General features: G+C 43.1%; 1 protein-coding gene across 4 annotated transcripts in view; it reads right to left on the reverse strand.

Moving 5' to 3' along the window:
• The window catches only part of MACROD2 (mono-ADP ribosylhydrolase 2), a 1,470,694-nt gene that overhangs the window by 1,231,980 nt on the left and 222,843 nt on the right, over window positions 1-15,871 (reverse strand). The gene's annotated exons all lie outside the window — the stretch shown is intronic.

Here is a 15,871-nt window from a genome sequence, read left to right on the forward strand (position 1 = left end):
AACCAAGGCTGCTGGCACAGCAATTCTGCCCTCTCAACATGCAATCCAAGAAATCATTTACTGTAATTATAGAAAAAAAAGTTTGAGAAAGAGGATACAAAATAATAAGGGGAATTGTTTATGCATGAAGGTATTAACTACAGCAGGGCCCTAATTCAGCAGCAACGACGGAGTTCAACTGGGAGAAATAATCATCATATAAATTACAATATCCACCCTAAAAGCTTGAGATCGGGTGTAAAGGCTGAACAAATACGCGTGGAGAAGGGAAAGATTCTGGATTCACAGCATTCAAGGTTTATTTCAGATCTTCTTTCAGGTTGTACCAGGTCAAAGTCAAAGCAGTACCCGAGAGCCCGCTGGAAGCATTTAAACCAGAACAGGGTCGAAAAGCCAGGTGTGGATGGGTTTTTCAAGAGCTGCACAGCATGGACTGTAGATCTGGGCTCAGATTTGGGCAGTCCAAGGCCTCAGCATCCCTACTGAGCTCTCACTGCCCACCAGGACACAGGGAGAGTAGGAAAAGCCCTCACTGCAGGAGGGTTTTTGAAGCTGCAGTGGGAACGAGGACCGGCCTTCCTGTAATTAAGGACACAACTGGCTTTGTAAGGTGTTGAGTATTTCCTGAAGCCACTTATCCCGAGGGGAGAGGCAGAAAACATCTTCAAATGGATGAAATCTTCTTCTCCTGAGTGTTAAAAACCTGCCTGCCTTTTCTAAGGAGTTCTGTGCCGGAGTTCTGTGCCAGAATCCACGTTCAGGTGACAGAAACAGGATGAGCAGCTCCTGGCAAGGCTCCATCCTCATCCTGGCCATGCCACTGATTTTCAAACTGTCATTCTGAAATACTTTATATTACACAGAAAGATAATTAAGGGTCATGTGATGTTGCACTTTCAGTGTAGTTTTCTAAAACTTCCTCACCGAAAAGAACGTGGATGCCAAGGCTCCAGCTGTGAGCACATTGTGCGCTCCCTCTCTTCTTACTCTACCTTACCTGAACTTGGTTTTTAAGTTACCCAAAATCTCAGCTCAACAGACTCCAAGATGCTAATGCAGGAGTAATATTTTGTAACCTCGAGGGGAAAAAAAGAATGTTTGAAATCCCTCCTGTGCTCACAACATCCGATTTAATTATTCTCACTTAATTACTAAATGCTTTCCCAACCTGTGTGCACTGAAACCAGCCTCAAGTGTAATTTTATAAGCACCACCACCACAGCCTTTACCAACATTAGTGTTTCCTGAGACACAAACATCAAAACAGCACTTTCTGCATGGTTCTTTGCAGAGGAAGAAGCCTTTCACCTCAGGAGTAAGCCTTTCCTTTCCTGGACAAAGGAAACCACGATAAAGTTGGTCTGTGTGGTCTATCAGTGGTTTCCTGGAGCTGGTTCCACACAGGTCTGTGTCCAGCCTTTGCAACTCCAAGAAGGATGAAAGACTAATTGAAAAAAACAAACAAAAACAAAACCAACACCTGAATTCCTAACAGGAAGATCAATTCCATCACAACCCATCCTGACACATGACAAGGAAAAGGGGAGACATCTGCCAAACCTGAACAAGTGGATGCACAGACTTCCCTTACAAAGGCGGCACAACATGAAGTGGTTGAATAATCCAGACAGGCATGGATGGAAAAGCAGAAATTAGCATTTGATGTACTTCAGTGACTGACACAGAAGAATGAAGGAGGGGGGAGAAAACCACCAAAGAGAAAACTCAAATACCAAACCGCCCCAAGTTTTCAAAACAAACTCTTTTTTCCATACTTTATTAAATACATGAACAGAGATGACCTCTGGTCTACGTTTTTCATTTAATATGATAATTCAATAAATCCTGCTAGAAATACTCTATGTTTCCAATAATATAATCTAATATATATTCCAGAACACAAGTTTGATAACTCTTGAAGCAAAACCCAAGCAGTGAAATATATTGCCCAATCTGAGCACTCCGCATAGCACGAAGAAAACAACTGGCAAAGGAAAGGTAGAGTGGATTAACAAATCTAAATGTGATTTTAGCCTCTGCTAAAACATGTCTTAGCTGCATTAATTAAAAAAAAAAAAAAGGCAACATGGAACAGGAATTCACAAAACATTCACATGAGCTGCTTTGTTTGTTGGAAGCGTGCACCAAAAAGCAATGTCAGAGTGCAGAGAGCTAAGCCCTGTTAACATGGAAACTTAGTGGAAATTACAGGTAATGAATGACAACAACCTCAGGAGGGAAAAACGATGGCCAAAGATATACTGTTATTGTGCAGCAGGAAAAAAGAGATTTATGTGATAATAATTAATAGGGCAGTGAAGAGCCTCTGATATATTGGCTTCAGAGGCCTCATCTGTACCATCAGTTTGCTGGATAGGTGCTCATCTGCATTCTTCTAACCAGAGCTGGAAAATTTTCCATCATATCCCACTGGGCCTTCCCTGGGACTTCCTTGTGCAGCTGGCTGAAAAACCCAGAGCCTTATGGTCAGCTCTGACTTGGCATGACGTGACAGTGATGAAAGTTTGCCTCACCGCTGCTTTCTGCAACCCAGGAAAAACGCCCTCACTCTGCCTCACTTTTTTTCCACAGGCTGCCTTCCTGTGGAGGTTCATGGAGATCACATATGTGCTCTGGGTATTTTCCATACACAAGTGACCTGCCAAAGGTATGGGAAAACCCCAGAAGAAAACTGTTTAGTCATCACTGACAAGAAATGCCGCGTCCATTCTGACGATGATTAATTGTCAGCACTTGAAGGCACTGAAGGCAGCGCTTCCAACCATCCTCATGGACACTGTGCTCCTTGGAATGGGTTTCAGGCTTACAAACCAACCTGTTCCTAAGGATTTCGGTCCCTCTTCCCTCATGCACCCTCCTGGACAAGCACAGGGGAAGGGGGTTCTCAGTTTTGAAGACCTACAGACATGAGCTGTACTTTGATGGCTCCAGAACCTTCCGGTTCAGCTCCACAGTCGGAGCTGTTCGTGCTTGTGTACAGCTATTAAAAGTACTGCTCCGGATCTTTTCCATGAAAAATAATATTAGCAATTCCCTTGCATGCTTCCATAAGTTTTAGGAGCCACCAGGGACAGCATTTTGTTCTCCCAACAATCCAGTAGAAGCCATTTAATGAAGAAAAACTCCTTTCAGAGCTGCTGCAGTCAATGGTATTGCTTGCACAGTGAAGTCACACGGAAATAATTGCATGAAATACATGAACAAAACCAAGAATCAAAATAAAACTCCTGTGCAAAAGGACAGGGCATTAATAACAATGTGGAATATGGAATCTTTGGCACCATCCTTCTCGCTGCAAGCTGAAGGGTGTGACAGGCTAAATCCTTTCTTATTTAATTTACTGTGAGGCAGTTGCATTTGTTCTCCAGAATTAAAGGGTTAAAGTTATAAAGTAATAAACAAATAAATAAATAAATAACCTAGCTAATTTACTAGTGTACAACACAGAACAAACCCATTTCTTCTAGAAAAATCTCTTAAAATTGCAAATGAAGCAAAAGCACAGGAAACACAGAATTAAGGGTATCATGGGATGCTGCTTAAGAAAAAAAAAATAACCTCAGCAAAACTAGCCTTGCATTGCAGATGGTAATAAAAAAGGGGGAAGGTAATCAAACACCACAGCAAAAAAAAAATACACAAACTCCCCCAGGAATAATAAGGCCCAAATTTCTTTTGTGACCTTGTGTGAGAGTCAGAACAAAGCGAAGCTCTGATGCAAACAGCATATGCAGATTTACTGTGTTGCATTTCAACATTTTCCATGTATTGTTTGGGTTTTTTTTTTCCCCCCATAGCAATTCCTGTTCTCTGGTGCTTTCCCAGATTTTCGTTTCTCCTTTTCAGCAGGAAAATTCAGGAGGTTGAGTTTTAAGAAAGTCACCTGTGCGTGGTTTATCTGGGAAGAGGTGCTGCTCCTCCACGGGGCAAATGCCAGGAGTGGATAAAACCAGGATAAAGTCCTTAAATCAGAGACAATGCTGGGGGGACACAAGAAGAAGCTGTTTTGCCCAGACTGACTGGAGTAAATCTCTGCTAAACATGTCCTCAAACATCAGGGACCTTTCAAAAACCCCCATTGCAAGGACATGCGAGGCAACCAGAAGGGGAAAAAACAAACCCAAACAAACAAAAAACAAACAAACAAACAAAAGTTCAAAATACCCACACCGAACCCCCACATAACAACAAAAAAAACCCCAACTGGTAGTAAAAAACACTGCCAAAGTTCAAACTGCACCTCTGAGAGCGGTGCCATTGGGAAATAAATCCTGCCCAGCAAGAGACAACAGCTGCTGGTCTAATGAACAAAGGTGGGCATCTTAAAAAGATGCCAACCCAGCTGCCAGGTCGTGCTGGGATGGCGCTTTATATCACAGAGATGGCCTCTGCCACTGGGAAGTTTAATGAACTGAAGATTTTCAATCAATGCACTGGTTTATAGGCCTCCAACATAATTAATTTTAAATACTTAGCAATTATACAGCACTTCCTGGCCAAGATCTCCTGGAGTTTAAACGCATCATCTGCTCTAGGCCTTAAAATTCTCCATTTTAAGCACAAAAAAAGCACAGACGAACCATTTATTTTGGGATGAACCGTTTCATTTGAGATGGCTAGATCTCTGGATTAGGTTCACATTTCCATCACAGACAATCTACACTTACAGTTCCTTAAATATTCTTATTTTTAGAAACTCTCAGTGCCTACACCCGACTTAAATCAAGACCAAAGCCAGAGCTGTAAGTCTTGTTGCTGAAGTGACTGATTTACCCGACGTGTCAATCCACAGCCTCTGTGGAGTGGCTTCTTTTCTTCAGAACCAACATTCTGAGGCTGCACATTTCAACCAGAATTAAAAGCTGGGGTCCTCCCAACTCCAACGCAGAGGGGATTTGATGACAATCATTAGGAAGACAGAACAAAATCATTATTCTGCTGCAAGGAACAAAACTACTCATAACAAGGCACGGGAAACTTGTATTTTATAGCACCATTTAGCCGAAATCCTGCAAAATTAGCATCAAAAACCAAGAGTAATTGCCTGCCACGGTGAAAAGCACTGGGAATTAAATTTTAAAACCTACTGGTTGTTTGCCCTTAGCTGGATGCACTTCCCAGTCAAGCATATCAGGAAAGCAGCTGAAAGATCCAACATAATCAATGTCCACGCTATAAACTGGTAAAAAAAAAATCCCCATATGGATAAAGAAATGATGATTCAAAATAAAGCTCACTTACCCACGGACCTGTTAAATTTTAAGTGGCCCACATTTCTTGCACACAGCCAGTTATTATTCTTACTTTGACCAAAACACAAACCAACAGTAAACTCACAAATTTTGGCCGATTTTTTGTTTTAGTTGAACAGCCCTGGGACACCAGGAACTCCCATTAAAAACTAAGGCAAAGCCAAGGAAAAGTTGCTCCTGTCACAACTGGCAAATTCCTCCCACAAACGACTGAACAATAAAGGAGGTGTTGGTTTTATCTCACGTTTGTGACATCACCTTTCCTAAGTCTCCCAAGCTCCCTGCTCCGATTCCGAGGATGGATTTATAATGTCAATAGGATTCACACTTTTGTCAGCCCACTCAAGCAGCAGAAGGGGCTCCGAGAAACAGGGGGCTGATAAACCTGTCTGAATGTCACACTTTTGGCAGGCAACAAATAAAAATGAAAAGGGGAAAAAAAAAAGCAGGAAAGGCTCCAATAGTGTTTTTCCAGGTTTTTTTTTTTTCCCCGGTCCAAACTGCTGACATTAAGGCATGTGTGAAGGAACCATTCCCTTCCTTTTAACTGTGTTGGTGCCGAGACACCTGACATGCCACCCTCGTCTCCAGATGGAAGGGAGGCAGCTCACCCCCGAAACACCTCCCTGCTGCACGAAGCTGCTTGTTGTTGTTTACGAGAAGGGGAAGGGATGAGCTGAAATCTGGGCAAATCCAGGCTACTCTGTGCCATCAAACCCAACTCAGCTCACATTCCTCCCAACCTGCTCCCCCGGCTTCCCAAATTATTAAGGAACTGCAAGGTTTTTTTCCTGTGGTATCACCCTGAAGAAGTGGGGGTTTGGCCACTCCAAAATCCTTTCCTCAGCCCCCCTGGGGCAGTCACAGCACTTCATGGACAGCTGGAGGATGAACAGGTTGGAAGGACAAAAAGGTTTATCTCCATTTCGTTGTTGGGTTGCCTGCCTGATCCAGGGTTTTTGTTCACGTTGTTGTGCTGGTATTCCAGGACTCTCATTCTTCAGTAAATATCCACATTGTTGCCTTTAAAATCTCCCTGAAACCCTCTCTTGCCACGATGGCTATTAAGCTATTGAACACATCAGGCTGCTCCCATCATACCAACCTCTGTCTAGCGCATTTTTAGTTGTTTTTTTTTTTCCCTCCTGCACTGTTTGGAAACATTAAGTTCACTTCTGAGAAGCAGCAAAGGAAAAAGAATCTAATAATAAGATAAAAAAAGCATGCCTTAAAGGGCAATGAAAATCAGATTTTGTTTTTAAAGAGCTATTTACTAATGTGCTGTTGCTGCAATAAAGAACACAGAAAATGGACTAACTGGTGAGACTCGCTGTCCATCTGTCTCAGTAACCGATCTCACGTGGTGGCAAAGGAAAGGCTTAAAAGAAGAGGGAAAGATCAGAGAAAGAAATGACCAGTCTTCCACAGAATATCCTTCCAATCCTTCAGCACTGGAAAATCACAAAGCTGAGCAAGATGTCTTCTCTGTATCACACTCTGGACATGCTTTTTTCCTTGGGGTTTTGGGGTTTGGGGGTTTTTTGATGAGCATTTTGTGAGCATCTCAGACTCACACAGGTATTTGAATTTGTAACTTCCCACTCTCCTTAGTCCTCTGTGTAAAGCAGAGAGCATCATTAGCAAGGAAATAAATAAATACTGCAGGTTATTCTGAGGAAAGGCACGCTGCTAACCTAGAAAAACATAATGAAAATAGAAGAACTTTCTATAGTCTTTAAAGAAGTTTTGGGTTGTTGGGGTTTTTTTCTCCCCTATTTACAACACACACAGACAAAACAGAACCAGAGAATCACAGAATGGTTTGGGTCAGAAGGGACCTTAAAGATCACCCAGTTCCAACTCCCTGCCCTGGGCAGGGACACCTTCCACTAGACCAGGTTGCTCAGAGCTCCATCCAAATGGCCTTGAACACTTCCAGGGATGGGGCAGCCACAGCTTCTCTGGGAAAGCTGTGCCAGGGCCTCGCCGCCCTCACAGCAAAGAACTCCCTCCTGATGTCAAATCTAAACCCACTTTCCATCAGAGTGGATCCACCCCCACGGTCCTGTCACTCCAGGCTCTTGTAAAACGCCTCTTTCCATCTTTCCTCTCACTCCCTTCAGGTACCGGAAAGCCACAATTCAGCCACGCCAAAACCTTCCCTTTTCCAGGCTGGACAACTCCAACTCTCTCAGCCTTTCCCCTGTTGTTTGATAAGCATTTTTCCTGGGGGTTTGTCTGTCTGTTTATCTGGTTTGCAGTACATCTTTTCCTTCTCTGGAGGTTTCAGCATTTTAGGGCTCCACTGGTGTGTTCTATTACTTGCAGACGTTTCAAAAACCCCAAGTGCACACGGGCTGGTCACAACAGATGAATTGTATTAAGCCAGAACAGGTATCTGCATATTTGCAGCGCAGTTATTAAGCAGCCATCACGCAGTGATTATACAAATTTATTCACAATGATCAGCCAGCAGTTGACAGGCACAGGTCAAGGATTTAGACAGAGCAGGCTTCCAAGTAATAATTGTAAAATGACTGTGTGGTGCATCCTCACAGCCCTGAAGGCTGCTGGAATGTCATACCAAAGAATTTTAAAGGTATAATGAAATTTAAAAAAAAAAAAAAAAAGTAAAAAGTTAACCACTTTTTCCCCACAGAAATGCAAGAGGATGTGATCAAGCCCCTCTTGTCAGAGAACACGGAAGGATCCTCACACAGGTCTTTGTGGATTTGAAGCCTAAGGGCTTCCTGAAGGAAAAGCGACTTCTAAGTAAATATAACGAAACCAGACATGGGAAAAGGTGATTTTTCTTTTTAGCCACGGGGTGCACTGAGCATCAGAACACTGCAAATCACTGCTGGAGTAAAAGAATCCATTAAAGCTTTTGAAAAAACCTGGGAGAAGACCTCGAGCCTGACAAAGGAGCTACGAGGTGCCAGGTGAACAGCTCCACTGCCCTGAAAATTCCTCCCAAAAGAAAGACGGGCAGATCTGCCAAGAAAAACCTTTTTCGACTTAGGGCTTCGAATATTACATCCTAAACACTTTTTTTTTGTAAGCAACTCCTTTGTTTGTGTTCAAGAGGCACCTCTTCCCTTCCCCTCTAACCCAAAAGGGTTCAGCTTGGACTCTGCAGCAGCACAGAATTTTCACGGAGGTTTCCACGATCTGAGAGAGAGAGAAAATGAAGAAAATGCAGGAGGGAGGGTCAGTTCCAGAGGGAAGGTGCATCCAGTGCTGGGCACACTTCAAAAGGGACTTAAAAAACACAGGGATTGTGGGAACTCTGAATTAGGGCAACAGCTGGAATGAACAAAGGAGCAAGTCTGGGTATCAACATGGAGATGCTCCGGCTTGCAGCAAGGCTGAATGGGCTACAGGAATACTCCAGGAATACTCCAGGAATACTCCAGGTAATTCACTGAGGAGCAGCTGGATGGTTTATTTCCTATGTCACTTTCCCTTGTGCTGATTTACTTTTATCCTGAACCACCGAAGGGAGAAAAACTTGGTGGAGATAATTCTCAGCCTGCAATCACAGAAACATCCTCTCCATTTGGAGTGCTGTTTCAAGCCAGATTAATTAACAGTATTAATTATACCGAAATTGCCTTGCAATAGGTGAATCCAATTGAGCACATTACAATGTATTCTAATGGAATAAATACAAGGGAAGGAAAAGGTAAACACTAGATTAACCAGAAAATGATGTATGAAGAAGGTTCTTTCAGACAGAGTTTTAACACAAGCCTGAGAACTAATTACCCATAAAAAGTCTCAAATTCTCTTTCCTTTTGTTGAGAGGCTGTGACAGATCATACGTGCAACATAATCAAGGCAAGGATAACTCCAAAGATCTTGCCAAATGATAACTCACAAGATCTAGGACGCAATCAACACTCAGCAGTGCTGAAATATCAAACGTTTTCCATGCAAAAATAACACACCAAGTACAACTTCCCCTATAAAACCTGATACAGACTCACAATGCAAATGAAATGCAGAAGAGAAGCTATTTACTCTCACTTAATATGTCAGATTGCATCGCAGAATCTGACAAATCTATAAAAAATATTAGAGGCATCAGCACAACCTTCACACATAATTAACTGTATCTGCAGGAAAGGGGGCAAGCTGCCATCAGCAGACCATGCCTTCCCTTTCCACTCCTGGACAGATTGCCTCTGACAGGGAAGTTCTGCTTCCAAGGTAAATGGAAAGGCCTTACACTAAGTTAAGATTGCCTGATATATTCACAATGATCAAGTGGAAATTCAGTGACCCACGAATGCAAAGAAAAGGAACAAAAACACTTGAGGGTTTGCTCATTTATTTATTTAACGTCAGAATTAAAGCCAAGAGAATGGCAAGAGCGTGAGACAACGTGCCTTCCACAGTGCCCTTTACTGGGGTTTGGGGTTTTTTGCAGTGTTAATCACTTTGGACAGAAATAATATAAAAAAAAAAAAAAAAAAGGGAGAAGGACACAAAGCCTGATAACAGCAAGTGATCTCCGGAGTTCAAGGGAGACTCTGATGATTCCCAGAGTTGCATGGGGAGCTTCCTGAGCTGTTCCCTCCCCAGCCCTCCACAGGGCCACACCACAACAGCTTGTTTAATCAAGTCCCACACAAGCCCTTTTTTAACCTATGAGAAAAGTAAGCCTGTAATTAATGGACTTATTACTTATCTGAGCTGGCTGCAACCCTCCTTCTGCTCCATGAGTTGTGGGAAGGGAAATTAAAGTCCTAAGCACGGCTTAAATTAACAATCTAATAGTTTTGGAGTAAGAAACGAGACGTCCCGCTCAGATGGTCGTATTTACCAGTTCGGTAATTCCTGGTAATTCCCTCCCAAATAACTCGATGTTTGTCCTAAAACACCATTAAAGGGTAGATAAGGAACTAGAAGAACTAAAGAGCTGGTTAATCTGCGCAGCATCATTATGTATTATTTAGTTTAATATCTTCTTGTAGTAAATACGAAATCATTATGTGCCATTTTCTTCAAGAGAACATTGTAGTAAATTTGGTGTTGCAACAGAGCCATTAAAGTATAATAGTGTACACAGAAAAATTCCACTGATTAGCAAGCAAAAATATGTAATTATAGCCACAGTGTGGGACTCAGTTGGCTGGTGTTTTATTGCATACAGCGTCGTAAGACCACTCTGCTGCCAAAAATAACGAGGAAAACACTGAGTTGCTCCTTCCAGTTGCACTGGAGGTTTCTGTCTCGATTTTATTGACATTTATAAAGTGATGGTCACAAGTAACAAACAAGCCCCGGTGCCAGCACTGGGGAATTAAAATCACAAAGGATTTCTTTAAAGAAATTTCTTTAAAGAAATTTAACATTTCTTTTTTTTCTGTTTAAGAAACAGAATTTATCTACGGAAATTTAAAATTTAAAGAAGTTAAAATCCGTTTGTGAAAAGTTACACTGGAATGTTTCAGAGTCATTAAATTCATGGGGTTTTCACCCAACAGGTGGTTCACACCTAAACTGCAGCCCAATACCATCAGAAAGAAGAGATAACTGATATGCCAAAGAATAAAGTGAGAGGACAAGTAACCCTGGCTGAAGAAACCCAAAGCTCCAAAGCCCAGTGATGGATCCTGGGAAAAAAAATTCCCCTTCAGCAACATCCTCCTTTCTGGAAACATTCATAGCATGGAACCTTTACCCATATTTAGAAAACAAACCAAAAAGAAATCTTAACAGCTCATGTCAACGGTGTCAAATGCAGAATAAATTCCAGCACAATTCCCACTATTAATCCACCCACTGTCAGAAAGTAAACTTGTTAAAAACAGCTTTTCCTGCTTACTTTCAGAGTAGTCAAAGGCTTGCAAACAGCAAGTTGTGTTCCGGATTATGGAAAGACACCCTGGGGAACTGGGTAAAGCATTGTCAGCTGCCATCTACACCAAGGGAACATTAGGACTCATCTGCATTTTTCTATCCAAATTTCCCACTTTGGGGTACATCTGCAGCAGCAAGTACAGAGCACCAGTAAGAGCACACTTGTGGGTGAATACTGTGCACAGCTCGGGTGCTGTTTGGTGGTGAAGAGGGTTTTTTTTTGTTTGTTTGAGGTGCTGGTTTTACTTTTGTTTTGGGTTAGGGCATGCCTGCTCCCAAGGCTGAATGCCATTTTTCCAGAGGAAAGCATTAGGGACACATTCTCCAGCCTACTTTTACCAAAGAAACCCAGTTCATGTGCTCCAAGGTACCCGATAGTGCCAAATACCAAAGCAGTGAGGAGAGTCAGGGGATTTCATCCAAAAGCACATCCTAGGCCCTAACAATAAACACCAAACAAGGCAAATGCACACTTTAAGCACTGGCTTGAGTTGAAATTTATTGGAATTTCTCTGGATTTTTAGCAATGCCTGCAAATAAAGGGGAGTGGTGGGGAGGGTTGACCTGTGGTTAACTTAGTCCCACGCCATAAATATTCCGTGTGTTCCGGTATTTCCCAGCGTCACGCTGGGAAAGGCAGGCTGGTCACGGTCCTGTGGAAAGGTGATGTCTTTCACTCCGGTAAACTGGCATCTTAGATTTACCAGCTTTGATAGTACTAATGCACTTTGTTTTCAAAATACATCCCTTCAGAGAGTCAGAGAATAAATCAGGCTGGACTGGACCCTGGGGGTTATGCAGTCCCTGCTCAGGTTCCCCTCACAGAACAAATGCACAGTTGCACCAGCTCTGCCTTCCATCCTCCTGAAGTGATGAAAACCTACAGGAAAACTTGAGGAGCTCTCTCACCATCTAAAAATCTGTTTATTGTTATTATTTTTTTACTAATTATGTTTATGCTCCAGGGCGAAACAACACCCAACACCTCCATGTTATTGAAAATAAATGTTTTTCAATTATTAAGATGGAAGAGCGGGAGCTGAACAATAACTGGGGAAAAAAAAAAAAAAAAAAAGACTCACCCAAAAACAGTCCCAAGAGGACACCCAGCCAGCCTGGCAGGGGGCCCATTTGTGGTGATAGCAGGAACCACAAAAAAATAGGTGTAGCTGAAGCACTGAGGGAGGATGAAAGGTCTGAGCTGACATAAACACAACCCAGCTCCGAATCCTCGGCGAGGGGAGCGCAGGCTGTGATTTGTTATCTGGGGACTGAGGGATGCACAACGTGGGCAGGCGCTGCCGCCACAGGGATGATCCAAAGATCCTTAATGAGGGACAATCTGCAGCCTCAGATCCCTCAGCACGTAACCCGTGGAGTGAGTCAAAAAGGAAAGGGCTGACTTTTAACATGGCTCTCAGCACAGAGCCGGGCTTCTCATTTCTCTTCCTCACATCTCGATTCCTTTTCTTAATTTTGCTGCTCCTTTTCAACAGGAACAAGTTGGGTTTTTTTTTTTAATCTCTCTTCTAATTAGAAGGTAAACTTCTTGATCTATTGACCTGTTGCACACTATGATTTTAATTAGTTCACACTGGCATGCAAGGCCTGGACTTAGCGTTGCCTGAATAAACCTTTTTGCCCAGTGAAACAATTTACATAAACAACCCAACAAAAGATTTTTAAAAATATTTCTTTAAAATATTATCGCACAAAATTCAGTGGGATAGAGTTGATGTTGCAAAAAGTGGTGTTCATGACCTCCTGAAAGACAGATTTCTCTACTGAACCACACTTCCTACATGATTTTTTTGGTGTAAAATAACCAGGATTTATTTTTTTTTTTGGTGGAGTACCAATAATATCATTCCTTCTCCCTTAATGCCTCATGAGCATTTCAGCACAGATACAGATATTACAGGAATATTTGTTCTGAATAGAAACCTCACTGAGCAAAGTCTTTAAGACCAGACATCATTTGAAAGCAAGAGTTTTTATCACATCAAAAAAACCTCCTCAAAACTTTACACAGATTTTTTTTTTTTATCAGAGGATTTTATGTATTTCATAAAGGAGATGGACAACAAATAGGACAATGAGGGTTAAGTGATGGATGGGGAGACCAAGGGCAAAATAATGGGTGGTATTTTCAACACCTTTCTGGATCTCCAGAAAGCCCCAGAACTCCCATCTCCCTTCACTTTACACTCAGCTCTTCCCACCTCCAACCCAGACTTTTGGGATTTGCTGGCAGGGTAAAAGCCACACGTGTTATACAGGGTCTGAAATACTGCCAGCCACGTTATTCCAACAAAATATATAACGATGCTCGAGAATCCCTGGATTTCCCCACCTTAACAGAGGCCTTAGCTTCTCTCTGGACATCAGTTTTCAGAAACATGCTACAAGACACCTACTTGTTTTGAAACCGGCAGCTCTCTGTCCAACACATCTCCAAATTACCCTGAGATTAATTAACGCGTTGGGAATCAACAGCAGGTAACAGACGGCACAAGGAGAGCCGGGGAAAGGGCGTTTCAAAACCTGCAGGCTGATCGTGCAGGATGGGGGCGTGACCAAAGCACAAATGGATACCATCACATAATTTCCTTTCCAGTTGGACAAGAAACCCCTGACAACACTGTCTCGGGCTTCAAGGAGGCCCCAGGTTTCAGTGCAGCAATCTGCCCATCTGGGAATGAGTAAGAGGAGAGTGTGTTCCTGTGGTCACGACATTTATGAAAGGCGGGAGAGATCAGGGACACGGCTGAGGAGGTGACTCAGACAACAGCAAGGCTTGAACTTCCACCCCCAGCATTTGCTGGTGGAGTATTGACCATCATTCCATCTGAACATCTTCCCATGTTCAGCAGATTCCCTATCAAATATGGGGTGAGTTGGTGTTGCAAGCCAACCTCCTTGAAAGCAACAAAACAGCTCCACCGGGCAGCATTGGCACTTTTTTTTAGATGCCACGGTGTTAATCATTGGGAAACTAATGATGCTCACATGATGCTTCAGACAGATACCCCAGGAAGACACAGAATAAAAAGTGAAAAGGTGTGGGGGGGGGAAGTTTAGATAGCCATACTCAATCTTCCCCTTCTATTATTCATAAACCTGTGGGTTTCAAGGCAGAACGCAGTTGTTGGGGGTTCCCAGAGAAACCTGGTCTAATTAAGTTTTAATTCCAGCAAATCAGGAGCTGTGCTTTGTCCCTGTCAGACACAGAGCCACGTTTCAGCAGTGTTTTCCGAAAACACAGCGTTCCTTGGTAATTCCACAACAGGCTTAGTCCAAAATCTGGCACCGCCTGTGTATCGTAAAAGGTCTTTGTGATTCAGGAGTCCCACCAGCCTCCTTGTCTGTAAGACTTCAGATAGTCACCCTGGCCACATCTGCCTCCAGAATCCTGGGAAGAATTAAAAATCATTGCAGAACAGCTCCAAAACAGCCCCTGCTTTCCTCTCAAACCTCTTCCTACTTACTGGCTTCAGGATATGCCTAAACTTGAACTGATGTAGAAGTGCTTTTATAGTAAAATCCCATTATCCAGGGAGAAATCCCTTCAAAAAACAGCAAAACAAGACAGAGGGAATGCAGGAGGGGGAAGGAAGAGTGTAGAGATCGGTATGCAAGGCTTTTTGCAGGGTATCAATGCCAGGATGAGCCAAGAAGACCCAAGAGCCAGCACCACTATTTCCATTTCCATTGACGCATTCCTAAATTAACCTCACGGACAAAACAAACTGTTCCCACCGTGCAGAGGAGAGGGAGGAGAGCAATTTCTTGCAATGCACAAGACTGCTTGAGGAAAACTTCACCCCTGTTGCCATCACCTTCCTTAATGGCCCTTTCTAAACACATCCTGGCCCTGAGCTTCGTGAGAGAGTTAAAATGGAAGCCTTGCTAAAACACCCTCCAAAATAATGTCTGTCCAGGCGCTCCAGGCAGTTCGGGATTCCTGGCTCTGCTCCCACTCCTGCTGCAGGAGGTGTGATTGCTGTGCCTTCCTCTTTCCCCCCAGTTCTTGCTCTCCATTGAGTGACCCGGGGCCAAAAGCACAGCACACACCGACACAAACCCCGCTGGGGAAATGGGCTCACACGGCACAAAACGAGGCAGCATTTTGCCAAACCCCCCCCAAAACTGCAGGCAGCACACACTGTGCAGCACAGAGGGCAAATGTGGGTCCTCCAAAGGTCTCAAAAACCAGGATTCTGGGAGCGTTTTCCCTTGGATGGATGTGCAAAGCACGGCGCTGACGGCGGCACCTCCTGTTCCTTGGCACCTCCTGTTCCTTGGCACGGGGCGGGAAAACAACAATTAAGCTTTTGCCAAACATCCTTTTTCCAACAAACAAACAAATTCTCCCTAAATACCTGTGCTGCCCATGTCTCTCTCCCGTGGGTAATTATATAGCCTTTCTTAAAAGACTCCAAACAATCAAACTGGCATTGTTAAATAACCCAATGTGTTTTCTCTCTGCCTTCCTTTCGATTCTTCTACATTAGCACGTAAATTGACAGTTATTAGGCAAATGATAAATGTTGTCTGTTCATACAAAAAGTGCTTTAGTGAATCAAAACCATTAACAGTTCCCAAGAGCATAAATGTAATTCTTTTATAACTACTGAAAAGGGAGGGAGGAGAAAAAAAAAAAGATGTTTTTACACTCAGGCACATATGCAGAGATTCCCCAGAAGAGGCGAGTAACAGAGCTGACCTAA

The sequence above is a fragment of the Myiozetetes cayanensis genome, unplaced genomic scaffold (assembly GCF_022539395.1).
Source record: "Myiozetetes cayanensis isolate MyiCay16 unplaced genomic scaffold, myiCay2020 scf2-11, whole genome shotgun sequence".
NCBI lineage: Eukaryota > Metazoa > Chordata > Aves > Passeriformes > Tyrannidae > Myiozetetes > Myiozetetes cayanensis.